Source organism: Carcharodon carcharias, chromosome 12 (assembly GCF_017639515.1).
Source record: "Carcharodon carcharias isolate sCarCar2 chromosome 12, sCarCar2.pri, whole genome shotgun sequence".
Classification (NCBI taxonomy): domain Eukaryota; kingdom Metazoa; phylum Chordata; class Chondrichthyes; order Lamniformes; family Lamnidae; genus Carcharodon; species Carcharodon carcharias.
In genome coordinates, this window is record NC_054478.1 from 14,980,594 (window position 1) to 15,002,477 (window position 21,884).

The 21,884-nt window shown below is 44.3% G+C and overlaps 1 protein-coding gene across 2 annotated transcripts in view; it reads left to right on the forward strand.

The window, feature by feature from the left end:
* Positions 1-10,607: 10,607 nt before the first annotated feature.
* Positions 10,608-21,884, forward strand: part of LOC121285004 (C-X-C chemokine receptor type 2-like) — a 32,553-nt gene continuing 21,276 nt past the window's right edge. For both annotated transcript variants that reach the window (XM_041201070.1, XM_041201069.1), the window contains exons 1-2: positions 10,608-10,677; positions 11,523-11,678. The gene's annotated coding sequence lies outside the window, so the exon portion shown is untranslated. The remainder of the gene's footprint in view (positions 10,678-11,522; positions 11,679-21,884) is intronic.

The window sequence follows — 21,884 nt, forward strand, 5'->3', positions numbered from 1 at the left end:
GGGAGCAGGTTGCAGAAGTGTTAAAAAAATTGGTATTTGAAGGAAAGGTTTTTCCATGTGTACAGGCTGGAGTAGGCAAAGATGTTAAAATTTTAAGAGACACATGGGCTAGTCAATCCTTAATGTTGTGGGATAGTGATATTTGTTGTTCAGAGGGAGTGCTGCAGGAGAAGGCAATAATAAATGGGGTTCATGGAGATGCTAAATCTATTCCATTGTTGAAGGTAAATTTAAAGAGCAAATGGAAAATGGGTGAAGTTGTAGTTGGAGTGATGGAAAAATTGCCCATTTCAGGGGTTCAATTTATTCTGGGTAATGATATAGCTGGATTGCAAATGTGGGTGATGCCTATGGTAGTTGAACAACATGTAGAAGGTGTTTTTCAACAGAGGTGTTGCAGAAGGAACATCCTGGATTGTTTCCTGATTGCATTATAAGGAGATCAAAGGCTCATAGAGAAGAACAAATTAAACAAGGTAAGCAGGCAATTCAAAGGCAAGAAGAAGCTGTCGAAATCCAATTAGCTGGCACAGTTTTTGATAACATTGTTCAGGAGGAAGGAATGCAGGACAGTTCCATTGAAGTGTTTAACTCAAATATGTTAGTGGAGTTACAGAAAAATGATTTGCATTTAAAACAGTAATATCAGAAAGCTTATTCAGAAACTGAAGCAAAATGTATTCTGGTATGATATTATTTACGGCAAGATATTCTGATGAGAAAGTGGTGGTCAGATCATGTCTCAGCAAATGAAAGCTGGAAGGAGATGCATCAGATTGTTATCCCACTAGGCTATAGAAATTAGATTCTGAGGATTGCTCATGATATTCCAATGAGGGGTCATTTAGGAATTCGGAAAACACAGGAAAAGATACAGAGGTATTTTTTTTTTTGGCCAGGATTGCATAGGAGGGATGCAGTCAAATTTAGTAGAAGCTGTTATACATGCCAAGTAACAGGAAAACCACAAGCAATAATTAAACTGGCGCCTTTAATTCTAATACCAGCATTTGAAGAATCTTTTACCAGGGTCATGATTGATCGTATAGGACACCTCCCTAAGACTAAAAGTGGAAATCAGTACTTACTCACAATGATGAATGTGACTACCAGGCTTCCTGAAGTAATACCTTTGAGAAACATTATAACTAAAAATATTGTGGAGGAGTTAATTAAATATTTTACAAGATATAGTTTGCCTAAGGAAATACAATCAGGCCAGGAATCAAATTTCATGACACAGCTGTTTAATGAAGTAATGAACAGATTGGGGATAAAACAGTTTCAGTCAACAGCTTATCATCCAGAGTCACAAGGAGCTTTGGAATGATGGCAGCAAACTTTAAAAAATATGATGACAGCATACTGTCAGGATTATGGTTTAAGCCCTTTTGAACTAATTTATGGTCATGAGGTAAGGGGACCACTGTAACCGAGAAATTTGTGGCGAAATTGGTGGAAAATTCAGAAACCGCTCTCCTCGATTACATATCAAATCTCAGGGAAAGATTGGACAGAGCATGTGAGCTGGCTGGGGACCATTCAAAGATATCACAGCAAGTAATGAAGGTGAAGGCAGATACGAAGGTTAAAATTCACAGTTATGTTTCTGGAGAGAAAGTATTAGTTTTGTTACCAGTACTAGGGGATTCATGAAATGCAAGATTTAGTGGGCTTTACAGGATTGAAAAGAAAATGAGTGAAGTAAATTATTTAATAAACACTCCAGATAGAATAAAGGAGAGGATATAAATATGCTCAAAAAGTACTTCAACAGGGAAGAGGAACAAAAAAAAATATTAGTGATGGTGGATGATGAGAAAGAATTGAAGTGCGGGACACTAATTGGATAATGAGGTGGTGCTTGAAAATTTAAATGAAATATTGAGTTACCTTCCAAGCAAGTGTCAAAGTGATTTGGAAAAGCTATTGCAGTCACACAAACCTATTTGTGGAACGAAGTTGAGAAAGACACATTTAGTTTTACATGATGTATGTATAGAAATATGTTATTCAATAAGGCAACAACCTTACAGATAAAATCTGGCAAGTACAAAAAGATATTGATTTCATGCTTCAAAATGATATCATTGAGTCTATTTGCGGTCACTGCAATTCACCTATTGTACTGATACCGAAAACGGATGGAACACAAAGACTGTGTGTGGACTATCGAAAGGTAAATGTAGTGACAAAAGCAGATTCATATCCACACCACGGTTGGAGGATTGTATTGAGAAAATGGGACAATCGAAATTTATCACAAAGATTGACTTGCAAAAAGGATATTGGCAAGTACCATTGTTGGAAAGAGCAAAGGAGATATCAGCTTTTGTTATTCCAAGTGGACTATATCAGTTTAAAGTCATGCCATTTGGTATAAAGAATGCAACTGCAACATTTCAAAGACTGACAAACAAAGTAATTGTGGGTCTAAGCAATTGTGCTGTTTATATTGATGATCTAATCGGTTTCAGTCAGACATGGGAGGAACATTTACAGCATCTGGAAGAATTACTTACTCGGCTACAATAAGCTAATTTGGAGATGAACTTGGCTAAAAGTGAATTTGCAAAAGCACAAGTTATGTATCTAGGCCATACCATTGGACATGGTAAGGTGGCTCTGAAAGATGCGAAAGTCAAGGCTATCGTGGATTTCCCAGCGCCTACAATAAAACGAGAAGTTTTGAGATTTCTGGGCATGAGTGGGTTTTATTGGAAAATTTGTACCAAATTCTAGCCAAGTGGTTGCTCCACTGACTGAACGTTTAAAAAAGAACAAGAAGTTTCAATGGACACTGGAGTGTTGGAAGTCATTCGATAGTTTGAAAACTGTATTAACTATGACACCAGTGTTGGCAGTACCCAATTATGCCAAGCAGTTCAAGTTGGCCGTTGACGCAGGTGATATAGGCATTGAGGCTGTATTGTTACAAGAAGATGGCACGAATTGAAAAACCAATCGGGTATTTTTCACGGAAACTGAATGTGCAACAGAAACGATATTCAACGATCGGAAAAGACACTTTGAGTTTGTTTTTAGCAATGCAGCATTTTAAAATTTATGTTGCAAACAATTAATTGGAAACAATCGTTTATACAGACCAGACCATAATCCTTTGAAGTTTTTGGACAAATTTCGAGACAAAAGTGCAAAACCTTTCAGATGGATTCTATTATTACATCCATTTAATCCACTTATTATACATATTGCTAGAAGAGAAAAGCTGTTTGCAGATGCGTTATCAAGACTTTGAAGCTTAAAGGAAAATGGGACATTTTAAAAAAAACCTGGGGGAGAATTTTCCCCATGCCATGCGGAAGCAGGTGTGGGCGGGCGCAGACCCAATTGCCACCCACGATCGGGTATGCGCCGCCATTTTATGCAGGTGGGCCAATTAAGGCCTGCCCAGCGCAGATCATGACTCCCGAGGATAGCAGGAGTGGGAGGGAGGCGGCAGGCATTCACGACCGCCAAGTTCAATGGTGACCCAGCGGCCTGTTTAAATGAAGGCCTGGCAGCATCTGCAAGGCTGCTCACAATGGCTGGGAGAAGAGCACATCAGGGGGGCAATGTGCCTGATGCCAGTCCGGAGGGTAGGCCAGCGGGGCAGATTAGTCCAGAGGGTAGGCCAGCGGAGCAGATCAGTCCGGAGGGTAGGCCAGTGGGGCAAGCCTGGCTGGAGGGTAGGCCAGTGGGGCAGGCCTGGCTGGAGGGTAGGCCAGCGGGTCAGTGTGCCCCTCGCTTCTCTGACAAGTGCCTAGCTGCCCTCCTGGAGGAGGTGGCAGCGCGGTGGGAGGTTCTTCTTCCGAGGGACGGGAGGCAGAGGCCCCCCCGACCTGACCAAACATGCGTGGAAGGAGGTGGCCGAGAGTGTTAGCTCCCATGATGTGGTGCAGCGCACATGGCTCCAGTGCCGCAAAAGTTCAATGATCTCCTGCGCTCGGGAAGGGTGAGTACCATGTTGCCTCAGGTCACTTAATGCAGCCGTCACCCTTTCCCACCGCCACCCCCACCCAGGCAACTCTGAGTACAGTAACGTCATTGAATCCCTCACGGCATGGATCCCTCGCTGGGTGTGACAGCAGAGATTGCCCATGTCTAGTTCACCCTGAGAGGGTTGAGCTAGGATGTGTTCTGCATCCGCAGCATGTGTGACACTGACACCCAGAGTATAGGATGGGTTTGAAAGTCAAGGGTCTGCACCTAGGCAGAGTGCTGGAACTGGGAAGCCTGTCGAAGTCAGGATGCTAAAATGCTGGGAGGGCAGCTTCCAGGTGGCGGGGTAGCAATCCATCTGCTGGCTTTTGCGCTCTATGTGCTTGTGCCTCCTTTCTTAGCAAAGTAACAGCTTGTGGTGCCACAAGGCACCACAAGAAGGAGGCAGCATTTGGGCAAGGGCAGAGGGGGCGCAGGGGGGGCAGCCCTGGCTTGTTTGGGTGAGTGTGCGGTGCTGCGGGGTGACAAAGAACTGGAGTCCTGCAATGTCCCACTCTGGCTGGGTTGGCAGGGATGTGATGGGAATTCAGGTGCAGGCTGGACTAATCAATGCTCCTCCCTCCTTTTCAGGACAAGACTGCACACAATTCCACGGAATTGATGCGGATTGGTGGAGGCTTAACGCCTTACGAGCAACAGGCCATGGACCTTGTGAAGCATCATGCCCCCAGGTCCACCAGTGGCAGTGAGGCTGGGGTGCCACGGGGAGGTGTGTTTGGTGAGCAGTCAGGTCACCAAATGTGTCACAGAAGCCATGGCACTGCTGAATGATCCGTGATTGAAATTTGCAACATGGGTTGACCACTGATTATGGAAGGATGAGCGCATTATGATCTGGGGGAGTGACATGTACATTGACATTGTCTGCACTGTAACTAATCATATGTCTTTTATTCTTCCTTTCTGCATCACCAGAGCAAGGCCGGGAGGAGGAGACAGAGGGCCCACTTCTCATTCCTGAGGCCCCAGAGCAATTCCACTCACTAGCGGATCATCATCTCAGCCAGGCAGGCACCAGCGCAGATACTAGCACATCGGTGGGAATTAAATCTTCGGCTAGTGTCCCGGGGCACGGCGGTGAGGGCACTTCACGTTGAGGTGTGGGCAGAGACAGAGAATGCCCAGGGCGCAGGCAGTCAGAGGACTGTTCGGGACGAGGTACTTGCTCGGTTGGTGGCTGATGATGTGCCTCTGGAGTCGTCCGTGTGGCAGTGAACACTGGAAGTGCAGCAGGGTATGCGGGACAATCTGGCAGAGATACATTGGTCTATGCATGGCATGATGCCCCTGCTGGAGGAGTCCTCGTGGGGCGCCATGCTTCGTCCATGGAGAGAGAGTGGCGACTCTCTTTGGAAAGGCACCTCTAGGAGATCAATCGGGGCCTCCTGGGGTTGTGCTTGGACCTGCAAGCTCTCACAGCGGCATTGACCTCACTGGTCTGTGCTAGTGTTGGAGATGTTTTGGGCACCAGATATCCCAATTCGGTGCCCATCCATCTACAGTGAGCATGGAGGTCCGAAGCAACCTCACATGGGTGGACCAGCTGCCTGTCGTCTCTGTGGGCTCCTCTCAGGGCACTCCTGATGAGGGCAGCAGCTCCTCTGCCCCTCTGCCAGTGACCGTGGCATCTGATGAGGCTGTGGTGACTGGGGCTGCAGTGACTGTGGAACTGGCCACTCCCTCCCAGCCTCCTGGGTGTCCCTGCCTCCCTGGAGTATGCCCAGATCAGCGTCTACCCCCTCAGCATTCTCCTGTGCGTGCTCATCCTCGGACTCACTGCTGGACTCATCTTGTGCATCCAGAGCAACTGTGCCCACATCTTCCTCGTCCACTGCGTCACCCCTTTCCAACGCCAGATTGTGAAGAACGCAGCATGCAATCACTATCAGCAACACAAGATCTGGGGGGTACTGGAGTGTGCCCCCAAGCGGTCCAGGCATTGGAAGCACATCTTGAGAAAACCGATGGTTCTCTCCACCACAGCCCCTGTGGAAGCGTGGCTCAAATTTTACAGCGGCTCAGCCTCTGTTCTTGGATAGTAGAGAGTCGTCATGAACCACCTTTTGAGGGGATAGCCCTTGTCACCCAGCAGCCATCCATCCAGCTCAGCCAGAGCACTGAAGAGCCCCGGCACCTGTGAGTGTCTGAGTATGTAAACGTTGTGGGAGCTGCGTGGGTACCTTGCACAGACTTGCAGAATCTGCATCCTGTGGTCACACACTATCTGCACGTTCATGGAGTGGAAGCCATTCCTGTTGACCAAGGCACCGGGCTCACCTGCTGGTGCCTTGATGGCCACATGTGTACAGTCTATTGCACCCTGGACGCGGGGGAAGCCAGCAATGGCTGCGAAACCTCTGGCTCGCTGTGTCTGGCTGGCCTCGTCCCAGCGGTAGTGGATGAAAGTCAACGCACACCTGAACAGAGCTTCTGTCACCTACTTGATGCAATTGTGGACAGCTGATTGGGAGACTCCGCAGAGATCACCCACCGACCCCTGGAAACAGCCGGAGGCATAGAAGTTGAGGGCGGCTGTGACCTTTAGAGCCACTGGCATGGGGTGTCCACCCACACAGTTTGTGGAGATCTCAGGGCCTATCATCTGACAGATGGAGGTGACTGTCTCCCTTGAGAGATGGAGCCTCCTACGGCACAGCATCCCAGGCATATTGAGGTAGCTACTTCGCTGCCTGTATACCCTGGCAGCAGGATAGTGGCATCTTCTGTGGCTCCTTCCTCCTTGGGCTACCTCTCGGCCCTGCACCTCTCCTCCCAAATGGAGGCTGAATGTGGACCTGGCCTTCTCCCTCCTCTGGCCCTCCCTTCCTCCTCAGAGGTGGTGCCTCCAGTGGAGAGCACAACTCTCATTCCCAGGCAAAGGGAAGGCTTCCTAAAAGTTGCGGGCCCCAAAAATGATCTTTACTGTAGAGTCCTGACCATGGCTTTTACTCCTGTCCAAGCAGCTGGTATGAGTTTTGAAGTATTTCTGCTCACACAGGCAAGTATAAATAGCTTTCACACTTAAATATCTGAAAGATCACATCGTGACCCCACTCACCCCTCATATCTTGCCCGTGGATGAAGTTTATACAATTGTCTCCTACCCGCCTGCCCGTTGCGCCCATGTGATGTCCTGAAGGTCACACGGGCTGTGAAAAGCCATATTCAATTGTTTCAAGGGCCTTAACTGGTTTGTTAATTATTGGCGGGCACGCCTCCGAACTCGTAGCATGCCTGTCTTTTGAAATATCGCGATGGTGCGTCGGCTTGTGGGGCCTGTCCCCACACACCAACGGGAAGATTCTGTCCCTGGGCACTGAACTGGAGTGATTTCTGTTGATACCAAGGAGCTGTGTATATATATATTGTTACGTTAATGCGTGCATCTGGTAATGTAATAGTGTAATAAGTATAGGAGATAGCGTGTGATGGGTTATTAAAATGAAGCTGTCTTTTAGAATTATGATGGTTCATGTTCTGATAAGGAGGGGGATGTCATGAAGCTATTAATGTATATGATATTTTGGAAAATATTTTTCTTTTAAAATGGAGGTTTAGTCTGTGGGTGTGTCTTAATTGAATTAAAGCCAGCTAGTCCGGGTGCTTTGATGTGTACTAGTTTTGATCAATAAGAGAGATAGTGTGCATTTGCATTTTTTGAATAGAGCACTCAAGAAATGGGGTGAAAATTATACCTATCTAGCAGCTACCAAGCCATATGTTTATATTACTATGAAATTGGTACTATGAAAGGGATTTCATTGTTAAAAGCTGGAGTTCAAGGAGGTTGTTGAGACAATGAAAATTAACATTCAATCAGTCGTGATAAGTATAATTTCAGCAGTTTTTGGGTGTGCAGAGCAGAGGCAATGTGAGATCAAAAGGCAACTGGAAGCCTCCAACTGGCTGCGCAGCAACCAAAGTGAAAGGAGTCTCAGTTTGAATTCGTAAGGTGAAAATGCTTTGCCTGGTGTCTGGTTAAGTTTATGGGTTGCTGTTGCCTTAATGGAGATTACTTTGGGATATTGTTAAAAGTTATGATTGTAGTAATTTGTAGCCATGTGTATATCTATTTTAACCTGTGTAAATTAATAAAAAAATTTCATTTAGTTTAATGTAAAACTTCAAGAACTAGTGATCTGATTCCTGAATTTAGAGTCGCACCTCAAACTTAACACTTAAAATTTGGTTGTGACAGTTGTTCAAAGTTTCCCTCTGGGAGTTTTAAATAACTCAGCTGGACTAACTGCATCGGTCATAACGACAGAATAACACAATATTCCCCAAAAATGTTTTATAAAACATTCATTCTCACAATTGGGAAAGATGATGCTAAGTACTCCTTTAGTACTTCAGTTATGCCTCCTGCCTTCATCCGCAAATCCCCTTCAAGTCACTAATTGGCCACAGTGATTCTGTTACCACCTTTTACTATTTACATGACGACAGAAAACTTTTGTATTCCCATTTATGTTAGCTGATAGTTCTCATACTCTCTTTCCTTTCCTTAGTTGTTTTCTCACTCCTCTTCTGAACCTTCTATATTCAGGCTGGTTCTCAATCATATTACCTACATGATATCTGTCATATGCACCTGTTTTCTGCTTCACCTCACTCTCTATATCTTTCGTTATCCATGCATCTCTGGATTTTTTGCCCTACCTTTTGCCCCTCATAGGAATGGACCTTGACTGTATCCAAATTAAACCTATTAGGGAATATTGAACAGACTGAGACATTTTTCTCTAGAAAAGAGAAGGTTGAGTGGTGATATGATCAAAGTTTTTAAGATAATGGAAGTGTTTGATACGGTAGATGTTTCCACTTGTGCGGGAGATCAGGATTAGGGGCCAAATGATAAGATAGTTACTAATGAAGCTAATAGGGAATTCAGGAGAGCGGAGAGAATGTGGAACTCACGACCTCAAGGAGTAATGACGTGAACAGCATAGATGCATTTCAGAGTAAGTTGGATAAAGACATGCTGAAGAATGGAACAGAAGTGCATGTTGATGAGGCTAGATGAATCCATCATGTTAACCATGTGCTTCCTCTACAACCAGCACACAACAAATCACCTAGGCTTCTTCAACAAACCTGCAACCTCTATCCCCAAGAAGGACAAGGGCAGGAGTTAGATGGGAACACCACCACCTGCAAGTTCCCCTCCAAGTCACTCACCATCCTGACTTGGAAACATATCGCTGTTCCTTCACTGTCGCTGGGTCAGAATCCTGGAACTCCCTCCCTAACAGCACTGTGAGTGTGCCTACACCACATGGACTGCAGCAGTTCAAGAAGGCAGCTCACCACTTCAAGGGCAATTAGGGATGGGCAATAAATGTTGGCCCAGCCAGCGGCAATGCTCACATTTTAAGAACGAATAAATAAAAGTAGGTTTGTGTGCAACATAAACCCTGGCATAGGCCTTTTGGGCAGAATGACCTATTTCAGTGGTGTAAATACTAGAAGTACAATAAATACTGCACGTAATACAATATAATAAATAGGATAGGTGGCTGAAGGACAAAAGGGTTGAGGGGACATAGGAACAAGGCAGGAAAATTTGTTTAGGGCTATATGCAGACATGAATGCTAAATGCCAACACAGATCAGTTGGCTCGACTGATCTGTTTCCAAGCTATAACCTCATTGTATTTCTTTGTTTCTGACAGACTCTGGCCCCATCTTCCAAATAATCTGAAAATGGATGATTTTTCCTGTGAAACACTGACGTGTCTGGAAATGCTGTTGGTCCACTTGGAATGGAGATGGCTGGGATTCATTAGATGGGACAAACTCCATCCTGTGTTGAGTGATGAAATCCTCTTTAAAATATTGGCAATAAGCTAAACTTGCTTCCTGAACCCAATTTAGCAATTGTGTGTAAAATGTGATGCAAGATCAATGCTGCTCAATCCAACACATAAACAGTCAGTGATTAACTCAGTAACAAAGAATTGTTCGCCTGTTATTTTCACACTATAATTATTGGAGTTTTCCCAGAGGGGAAATTTTAGCATAAGGATGTGAGTCTAAGTGGGTTGTAATGGTCAGTTTGGATCAACAATAATTTGCATTTATATAGTGCCTTTAATAAAACTCCCAAGGAGCTTCACAGGAGTATCAAACAAAATTTAACACAAGTCACGTAAGAAGATATAAGGACAGATGATCAAAAGCTTGGCGGAAAAGTAGTTTACTTGAACATAAAATGTTTCATGAGGGATGTCAGAATTCTTATAAAGGTGTTCAATGGCAGCTTAAAAAAAATTCTCCAGACATGGGTGTGATTGGTTGGTCTGGCATTTATTGTCCATCTTGCCTTTGAGAAGGTGATGGTGTCACATTGGAATTTGAACTCACTGCATTGTGTAATGGCAAGGTGTGGACTTGAATGGAAATTTCTTGTTCTCAGTCCCAGAATCCTGATAAGGTCTCTCAACTGGGACATTTTAATCAGAATGCTGCAATTTTTTATTCATTCTCAAAATCTAGGTGTGGCTGGAAATGGTTTTAATTGCTGGAGTCTAGTCACTTCAGAAGACGCTACAGAGACAAATATTTTTGTGGGACTGAAGTCACATGTAGACCAGAAGGACATCAAATGTTCTTCCATAAAGGGCATATTGGACCATTTGGTTTTTACAACAATCCAAAAGCTTTTTTTAACAGGTACCAGAGATGTATTTACAGTTTTTTAAAAATTGTCAAACTGGCATGGTGAGTTTTAAACTCAAATGGATTTTAATTTAATGCGAATGCATTTTGAGTGAATTAAAATTGTGCCCCATGCTCTGCATTATTTGTCCAGGCTTCAGGATTGCTCCCACCAACATAACCCATACACTACTGTCCCCAAATGGCATTCCCTGTGAAAGGGAGCAGTGCTATACAAGATTCACAAGTTGCAAAATCAGCTGATTTGTCAATTTTGCAGAAAACTACATTCAGAATTAATCACCGCTCCCCCCCCCACACCCCATCCCATCCCCCATCCCCCAACCGAGTTCAACAAACAAGTTGCAGGATGACAGGAACAACATTAATTGTGTCATAAAACAAAAACAGAATTACCTGGAAAAACTCAGCAGGTCTGGCAGCATCGGCGGAGAAGAAAAGATTTGACGTTTCGAGTCCTCAAGACCCTTCGAAAGAACTAGGTGAAAGCACCTAGTTCTGTCGAAGGGTCATGAGGACTCGAAACGTCAACTCTTTTCTTCTCCGCCGATGCTGCCAGACCTGCTGAGTTTTTCCAGGTAATTCTGTTTTTGTTTTGGATTTCCAGCATCTGCAGTTTTTTGTTTTTGTTTTTGTTTTAATTAATTGTGTCATTTCTGGTCACAACCCGACTTTGTTGGTATGGTGTGCAATGTTTTCTCATGACTTACAGCAATCTGTGGGATTTTCCCCAGCGTGCTTGAATCAATTCTCATACGGATTCTGCATTTCTTCTTTAAATTTCTTAATGCCTTGCAACACCTTTCCCCTTTTACAGAACGTACATTGCTCTTTGCCAGGACATAAGCTGAGCAGCCTTTTCTGTACTTCACGTCACCAAACATCGTAGAACCCTATGAGTTGTCCTCCTGCTTGTGTCTGGCATGTTAGGTGGTGAAGAAAATCATTTTATCAACTTACAGACAGGAAGGGAACATCAATCACCCTTTGAGAAGGTATGTAGATTTTAATTAGCTATTCAATTAAATTATTTACAGGAATTTTCTGTATTATTTGCACAATATATGGTATTGAGTTCCTGTGAATATTTATCATGGATGGTTTTCTGATATTAATCATTCTAAGATTAGAGTTGGTCGGCAGATCATTAAAAATAAACAGACTGAAATAAATTTTGGGAAGAGAAACAAGAGAAGAGAGAGGATTTTATTTGCTCATTAGTTGTCTGACACTGCACAAAGACCCTGAGAATAAATTTTTCTTTAAAATGTCTGATTTATGATGGGAATATTAAAAGGATAAACTTACATTTATATGTTTTTTGACATTATCAGGTCCTCCCAGTCAGCCTTCCAGGAAGGGTATCACATTGTGAGAAAGCAAATATTACAGATGCTTGAAACCTAAAATAAAAACAGAAAATGCTGTTGATACTCAGTTGGTCAAGAAGCATCTGTGGAAAGAGAAACACAGATAACGGCTGAGATTTTTCCGGCCCCAACTTTTGGCTGCTTTCTAAATTTTCCTGTCCCACCCACAACAGTGCCTGCTGCTGGTGTGGTTGGAAAATCCTGACCAACGTTTCTGGTCTGTGACCTTTAGTCACTGTTTGGGGAACAACAGCTATTTGTGCACAGTGCACAAATGACCAGTTCAATTAAGATTAAATCAGTCAGATTGCTGGAATGCGTAACATACTAACTTTTGTTCAAAAGGAGGTGTAAGGACAAGCTCAAAAACTACACGGCAGTTTAATTTAACCTTGGTGCTGGGAAAGCTTCCCAAATCCATAATTCGGAACAAAATTAACAGTCACTTGGACAAATGTGGGTTGCTTAAGGAAAACCAACACCGGGTATGTGAAGGGCAAATAATGTTTAACTGACTTGCTTCAGTTTTTTGATAAGGTAACAGAGAGAGTTGATGAGGGTAAAGTAGTTGATCTGAAATTTGGACTTGGACTTGACTTGGACTTCCAAAAGGCATTTGTTAAAGTGCCACATAATAGGTTTGTCAGGAAAGTTAGAGCCCACAGGATTAAAGGGACAGTGGCAGCATGGATATGAAACTGGCTCCATGACAGTGACAGTGACAGAGAGTAGTTATGAATTCTAATTTTTCAAACTGGAAGAAGGTATATAGTGGAATAAAAACAAAGTGCTAGTAAAACTCAGCAGTTCTGGCAGCATCTGTGAAGAGTGAATCAGCCTTTCTTGCTTTTGTAACTGCTTTAGCCCAGAACTGCATGAGCTTGTCCCCCAAGGCGTTCTGCAGTGTCCTCCACTGAAAATCAGCTGCCTTTCACCAGCCATGTTGTGTTGGAACACAAAAACAGGCAAAAGGCACACGGATAGCAGGCACTAAGTGATTACACAAAGTTGATTACGTTGGACTGCATTATGGCAAAAATTTCATTTATAAATTTGGTTTGGATTGTTTAGTTTGTGGAAGTTTTTATTTTGCTTTGTGACCAAACGGCTGCTTGACAGACGCTGAGGGACAGACGGAAGGTAAAGAGCGGGACTGTTCGGGTTGTGGTTACTGTTATGATCCGGTTAGCGACCACTAACATTTAAAGAGAAATCTGAACACCTCATTTTAAGCAACAGAACTATGCCATAAGATATCATGTTTATGAAGAAAAATAAACTTTGCTGTATGTAAAAGATTTAAACAAAACAAGCGCTATTAACTTAACCACATGGTTTCTAACCACTTGTGCTGTGCACTCAGTTTTACTTCTTACTTCCTCCAAAAGTTCTCTTAAACTTTATATCTTAGAGTTATTTACTTCTGTCAGGACTACCTAAATGTTTGCCAAACTCCCTTGGAACTATTTTAATTCTCCTCAGTTCCAGCTATTCTCAGAAGTAAGACTTTCATTTGCTACTTATTGACTGTGGACCCCTCAGTTCCTTGTCTTGGCTGACTTTGCAATACTTCCAAGCTAATCTGCTGGGTTCTTTCTTTTGCTACAGGCTCTGTGAGGACCACTGTAGATTTTTCCACTAGCTTCAAACTAGGCATCTTCCAGCCTTTTTCCCCCTGTGAAATTCAAATTGAGATTAAGCCTCACCTGCATTCTTCGAATAGACCTTTAGGTTAAGTATCCCTCATGGGTGGCCTTCCGAATTCTGGGTCTGGTATTGAAATGTGCCCGATAAAGTGCAATTTTGGACCAATTGAGGTCAGAGGCAGGTTTGAGGCCTACACGAAGTGAGCATCCCGCCCAATCAGTGTTGGAAGGCGGGATGTTCAGCATCCGAGGTCGTTGGCCGTGACCCAGAACTAAGGTCACAGCCAGTAATTTAAAGTGCCCTCTGGCACCGCGCAGTGTCAGGGGACCCAGCAAATGTCGGGACTCATCAGAGTTGGCAGCTCTTTGGAACTTCAGAGATTTGCAGGCTTTTAAGGTGAGTGTGCATTTTTGTGATATCTGATGTGTCTAAACTTTGCCAATGAGCAGAGGTGGCATTCTTTTTGCGCTTGAACACACTTTCCACATCTTTGCGTAAAGTAGTGGTCTAGTTGTTGCATGTCTCGCTCCAGAGATGTCAGAGACATTAGAGCAAGGGAAGAGGCATGGGGAGACAGGCCAAATCAGCCCCTCAATTTAACAATGATGCCCTGAGAACCCTCCTCCGTGCAGTCTCGAATCAACGTGAGCAGCTCACAGCATCCAGTAGGAAGAGGAGAATCCTGACCAAAACACGTGCTGCATGGGAGGAGCTAGCTGCTGATGTCAGCAGCGTTGGGCTAATGAAGCGAACCCGGTCTCAATGCCGGAAGAAGCTCAATGACTTCATGAGGATGGCCAGGGTGAGTAAGTCCTCAGCATGTGTTATTTTGTGCCAGTATGCTGCAGGGCGCAGTCATAAATGCAGGAGGAATGTGAAGTTGGCTGGAGCTCCAAAGCAGCACGATGCAGCAAAGGAATTGCTGTCAGAGCAGGTGTAAGAATGCACTTATAGCTGAGGTCCAGTTGGAGGGCTGGGGTTTGGCAGGCTGTGCAGATGAGGGATGTGCACAGCATCTAGGCTGCCAAGCACTCTACTAGTAATGCATTGGCAGCATGCCATCAACATGCAATATCATACATTTTTCAGAAGAAGCGTGCCCACAATGTCCGAGAGTGAGGCCAGGCTGGCGGGGGTGCTGATACCATTTGAGGAGGAGGTTTTGATGCTTTCTGAATCAGAGTCATCCAGGTCCACTGGCAGAAGCTAGATTGGAGGAAGCCTGGGTCAGGTGAGATGGTAAATGGCAGAAACTGATAGGAAAGAGGAGAGGGTGGGTATGAGGTGGGTGGAGGTTTGGCATGATGTAATGAAACTCATAAATTTAGTTCTGGTGCCAAAACCCAGGAAAACTTCATAATTGGAAATTTCAGATGTTGGAACAAGTATGTATTGTGTCTGCATTGTCTCATCTCTCATGTTGGACATGAGTAACGTTATAATGGGACCACACCAGGAGTACTGTGCACAGTTTTGGTCCCATTACTTGATGAAGGTTGTAGTTACACTGGAGGCGGTTCAGAGGAGGTTCACTAGATTGATTCCAGAGATGTGGGGCTTGAATTATGAGGAGAGATTGAGCAGTTTAGGCCTATACTCGCTAGAGTTTAGAAGGATGAGAGGAGATCTAATTGAGGTATATAAGGTGCTAAAGGGGGTAGACAAAGTAGACATGGAGTGGATGTTTCCCCTTGTGGGGCATTCTTGAACGAGAGGGAGTGTTTTTAGACTAAGGGGTGATAGATTTAAATCAGAGACAAGGAGGAATTACTTTTCTCAAAGGATCGTGAGTCTGTGGAATTCACTACCTCAGAGTGCAGTGGATGCCGGGACGCTGAATAAATTTAAGGAGGAGATAGACAGATTTTTAATTAGTAATGGGTTGAAACGTTATGGGGAGAGGGCGGGAAATTGGAGTTGAGGCTGAAATGAGATCAGCCGTGATCGTAATGAATGGCGGGGCAGGCTCGAGGGGTTGAATTGCCTACTCCTGCTCCTAGTTCTTATGTTCTTATGTGCTTATGTACAGAGCTTAGTGACTTAGCGCAGATGTGGAAAGATTTGTGATGACCACTAATCTGCTTACTTCTGTCTCACTGCCACAGGTAAAGCCTCTTCCATGGACCCTTGTCTGGATGCCAGACTGCCACTCCCCTGAGAGGAGGAGCAAGAACCCTTGGAGGATGCAATATCACATCCGCATTCTGTCCCAAGCACCAGCGCAGATACTGGCATCTTGGCAGTGGTTTGTGCTCCAAAATGGGGGCATGCACAGACCAGCGAGGGGACTTCACAGTTGCACATTCAGCTGCCAGAGAGTGTGGTTGAGCAAGGCTTGGGCAGTCAGAGGAGTGTCTGGGGTGATCCAGAGACTGATTCTGATTTGGATGATGAGCTTCTGGAGTCGTCCATGATCGTAATGAATGGCGGGGCAGGCTCAAGGGGCTGAATTGCCTACTCCTGCTCCTAGTACTTATGTTCTTATGTGCTTATGTACAGAGCTTAGTGACTTAGCGCAGATGTGGAAAGTTTTGTGATGACCACTAATCGCTCGATGCTGGATGTCCAGTGTGAGGTCTGTGAAGATTTGGCGGATATACCAGAGTGTTCTCACTTGGACTGCAGAGGTGTTCACCCATGCCATGTTCACTGTGATCAATCGCTCTTTGGAGTTCCAGGCTTCCTCCACAGACAGACTGACGGCTGTCCTGGAGCAGCAAACCGAGCATACTGCAGATGCAAACATTGGTATGCGCGTCTACCTGCGCATCATTGCCCTGGCTCTGATCTCAGGGGCCCAGAGCCAGGGCAACAGGGAGACTGGGAACATGGGCACAGACCCAGCTCCTAGGACCTTCTGGGAGGTAGGGAGAGCCAAACAGTCCTAGTGGTGGAAGTTGAACACCAGCAGCAGCCGAAGATCCTCCTGCTTCTCAGTAGGAGTCTTCTAACATGGCGAGCTGCTCAAGGTCACAGCTACACAGAGGATGCCCAGGGCAGGTGAGGTGGCAGATCAGCAGCCTCTCTCCTGTGCAGCTGCAAGTGAGGGAGGAGCACTGTGCTGGAGCACTCGTAAATGTGTGAAAGAAGCTCCACAGCCATCACCAATTAGGTCACATAGATGAGCGGCTTATGTTACAATCCCAGCTGATGTTACCACTGAACAAGTCAGATCCCAGGGTGGAACCTGGCTTGATAGATCCTAACTTTTATTTTTTGTTTAGATACGTGGAGAGAGTAGATACTGAACAGAGTCACAGGAATCAGCTGATGAACTTTTAACAAAAGAATAAAACAGTTATTCAACAAGAAAAGATGAACTGTATTACAAGACTCTTCACCCACAACTATACCTTTACAGATATGTACAGATTTGTAAGGATAACACAAGTTACAAAAGCTATCTTATACTCTAATGTTCACAATAAATACATAGTCTATGTAAACCATTAGGCGACCTGTGGTCAGATGCACAACACTCTGAAACCAAGTGACAGATGCCACCTCAATCAGATGCTATGAACCTCTCCTCAACTCCCCCAGACGCTTGTTGCACAGTGAGCCAAACAGTCTCACTGCACTCCGTCTTTCACACGAGGGTTTCCCATTTCCATTCTCCAAGAACTCGCCTTGGAATCTTCTCCCAAACTGACGCTTTCTCTCAGATGCCTTCTGCAAGGGTTCACCTCCAGGGTTTCAAACTCTCCTTCTGATGTTCCTCTTCCCTGGGTCATCACGTGCATTCAAGCTTCCTTGCATAAACTCTCTCTCACTGACTCAGCCATCAACAGTGCACCACTGCTTCACATGCCCATAGTAAAGAGTTATAAACCTTCAGCTGTCTCTTTGGACCTTTTGGCTTCTCACTCTTAACTTCACTTAACAGGACCTTTTCCAGCTTCCTGTCCTTTTCCCTTGACTAGACTGTCCTCTTGGGACCTTTCCTGTTGCACTCCCCGCAGCTTGGGGACTTTCTGTTTCTGGAACCTGCTTCTGCAGTTCCTTCTCCTGCCCAGCTTTCCTGGCAGCTGGCTTCAACATCAGTTTGGGACTTGCTATCTGACCCTCTGCAGTCGAGTCTCCCTCTGGCGGCTGCTTCCAACTGAACTCAAACTACTTATTCTCGTTTTTTCTCTGTATGTTTCTGTGCGTGTGTGTTTGCCCTCCCTCGTTGGACCCCTGTTGCTAGGCAACAGCAGTTTTTCTGCTCTTGTGATTGCTTCAACTACTCTTAAGGAGTCATAAAACTCATTAGAAGTGCAACTATACAAACAAAGCCTTAGAACTACAGATAACTCAGTCTCTGCCTGTATACTCAAGGGGCTGCCTAAGTTCTTTTATGCCTCTGCTGAGGATATATGATGGCCTCATCACCCTCTGGGACTGGGCAGCTCTGGCCTCTTCATGCACCACCAGTGCATCCTGGACCTCCCGATCTGCTCTTCTTACTCCCACTCTCCTCTTCCTCTCACTGGAGGTTGGGTCTCCGAATGAGACCACAATGCCCTTTGTTTTGGCTACTTTAAAGCCTGGTATGATGGACAAGGACTAAATGGAGCATTCAGCAGGAGGAAAAAGGCCTCTAATTAATATGTTTCAAATGGAAACTCTGCTTCTTGAATGAAGAACTTCCAACAGTAACAGAATCCTGAACTACTAAGATGAAACTCAGGGCTCAGCTGAACCTTTTAAACCCGCCCTAACAAAGGGGGGACCCTTGCATGGTGTCAGACAGATTCTGCTAGTGTATTATTGTAGACAGCACATATTATTCCAGTCAATTGGGTCGTTAACAAGCTTCAATACCAACTTTAATAAAATTTGAATAATGTGAGTGTTATTTTTAATTCTGCCTGCCTGTCGTATCATTTGAAACTGGAGTAATGACATCAGGAACACAGCCCGACATCAACGCGCTCAATAATAACACATTGTTATGGGCAAGGAAACACTCCCATTTTGGAGTGTATTATTCAGTCCATTGCATCTGCTACATGCTTTCCTGATCTCTGCACTTATACATTTCCCTCTTACAACATTACTGTCAGGAATATTCTAGACAATTTCCAAAGGAATCTTGCATTCTTTTCAATTCCTTAGTTCAGACTGTTTTCACTGCCTGTGTATCCTTAATCAAATACCTTCCTTCTGCTGCAGTAAATACATCTCCTATCTTGCTCCTTGTTCTATCCCAATTTCCCTATCATTCAAAAGATACCATAGCCTGGAATATTTAGTTTCCAATCATGTCCAATTTGTATTCTCTGTAATGACAACCTCATTACACCCGTTAAGCTGAATTTGCACAACCCAGGACGCTCATTGTGTAGGAGTGTGATGAACATGTGTCACAGTATTTTCAGCTAATGTCTAGTTGCCCTGAGGGAGGTAGGAGAGTCTGGAGTCACATGGAGACCAAGCAGGGTATGGGTAGCAGCTTCCTTCCCTGAAGGACATGAGTGAATCAGTTGGATTTTGATGACAATCCAGCAACATTCATTTCCAGCCTAACAATTACCAGGTTCATTGAATTCTGTTTCACAACTTGCCACAGTGAGATTTAAATTTACAACTGAATCAATCTGTATGTGTGAATTTGTGCATGTGTTTCTTTGAATAAATTAAAAGAAATTTTAATATCTGAGCATTTTCCTGTTGTGGTTGACAGTTTCCTGTCCCCTCAACGTATTTGACGTTCATGTCACACAAGTGCCAGGAAAAGACCATCTCCCTTTGACATGCTTCCCCCATCATCAGTATCCTGGGGGCTACCATTGACCAGAAACTTAACTGGACCCACATAAAATACTGTGGCTACAAGAGCAGGTTAGAGGTTAGGAATTCTCTGGTGAGTAACTCACCTCCTGACTCCCCAAAGCCTGTCCACCAGATGAGTGTGGCTCGAACAGCAACACTCAAGAAGCTTGATACCATCCAGGGCAAAGCAGCCCACTTGATCCACTGTCACATCTCAGGTTGAAAGGGCAAATCAAAGTCACAGGTTTAACTTTAACAAAGATTTAACAAAGCTTCCATGGAGACTTCTTGCTGCTCTTACATGTGCTATTTGATTTTGCAACCCTACCTCTCTCCCTGGTCAGGTGGTACAGTGTGTTACTTTCAGTTTCTCATCCAAGTACCAGAGTACCTAATACTCAAGCCCACACACAATCAGTTATCATGACATCCCTCCCTTATCAGACCAAAATCATGCCCATGATTTTTCTGCTGGGTTTATGTAGCTTAGACTCCATCCCTTGTGAAACATATGGAAATGAATTTTGCAAACAAACTTAACAAATCATTATTTTCCTAACTTGCAGTGGGTAACATTTCCCAGCCATCGGTGTGGGTGGGAGGGGGGTGCGAGTGTGGGAGCGGGCGTTGGTGGGTGACCCTCCGGTCAGCGCTCCTGGACTAGCATCTGGTATGACTTTTGTCAGTGCATTTGGATCATAGTATCGCAGAGTTTGAGCACTTGTCAAGGTGTCTTTCAAAGCTTTGAAAGCAGCTCTCCATTCTTCATCAAACCTGAACCATTCATTCCTTCTAGTCAACTTCCTCAGTGGATCAGCCAGGGTGGGGAAGTTTGGGATATACCTCGCACAATAGTTCACAAGTTCCAGAAAACGTCTCACTTTGCTAGCATTTTGTGGTTCACATGTTTCTGCTATTGCTTCTATCTCGTCTTTCGCTGGATTGATTCTGCTGCTCATGAGTTTGTGCCAATGAATGTTCACTCTATCATTTCCAGCAAGCACTTGCCTGCATTTACTGTAAGTCCTGCTGACTGCAATCTAGATAATACTAATCTCAGCCTCTCGTTATGTTCTGCTGCATAGGCTCCATGAATAATTATGTCATCTGATATATTGGCAGTTCCTGGGATCACTTGTATCACCGAATGGATTTCATGTTGGTAAATATTTGGTGTTACATTAATGCCAAATAGCTATCTCTGGTATCAGTAATGTCCACTTTGAGTGACAAAAGTCATCACCTTCCTTGAATCAGGATGAAGCTTCAGGTGGTGGTATTCCCACTTTTATGAAAAACCTTTCTTGTTGACAATTCTTGAAAGGCTTCATCCACAGTGGGACTTGGGTGACGCTCTCTTAGTACTGCTTCTTTCATTTGTGACAGATCAACACACAGTCTGATGTCACCATTTGGTCTTGGCATGACCAAAACAGGACTCACCCATGGTGTTGGTTGTTCAACTGGCTCTATTATGTGTTGATCGATTGGTTCCTTGATCTTTGCATCAACTTTCTTTTTCAGACCAGAAGGTGTTCTGCGTGCAGACTAAGCTACAGGCCTCACCTTATCGTCAATGGTTAATTTCACTTGGCAGTTGCGTAACATCCCAATTCATTGTAACACGTCCAAACCCCTCTCTACGTTTCACATAGGACATCACAGAATTCACTTTCAATCTGATGTGTAGCACCTCCAAGGCTTGGGCAGTTTTTCTGCTCAGATGATGCTCACTATCCTCCTCAATCACTACAAATTCTGCCTCTACATTCAGATCTCCAGCTCTCACATCCACAGTGAAGTATACAAAAGTTTGAAATGAGGTTTTAGATTTGTAAGGATAGAGCTTTTTGACACATTTCTGGGATGTCCACTTGATTCTCTTTATCTTCAGTTCCTCCCACAGTACCCTATTGATTACTGTCACTGCCCGAATCTACAATAAATATTACTAAAACACCACCAATAATCACTGGAGCTTTCTCGTGGTTGCTCCCGTTGACAGAAAACAAGTATCCACGATTGCTATTCATGTCCTCACTCTCTGCGTTTTCTTCAACTCGTCTCAGTTGTGCTACTTTCATCTCTCTTTCCTTTATGCCAGTCTTCACTCTCTGTTCAGCTTTGCTTCTTCATTTCTTGGGAAAATGGTCTTTCCGCATATCTTTTTCTTGGCAGGTATTTCATCATGTATTCGGGGTCTAGATGGGGTTCTTTGGGGTTTGTCTATTCTCTCAAAGAAAGCTATTTCAGACTGTAGTTTGTTAAAACCATTATTATTTGTTTACTGCTTTACGTTCTTAGGAACTCTGCACAAAGTTGGAACTTCTCCTCCCTTCTAATGTCTGTTACTCAGTCATGTGTTATTATACCATTAATACATCAGTATCAGGTGATTCTGATGTTAACCCTTTACTCCACTCAAGT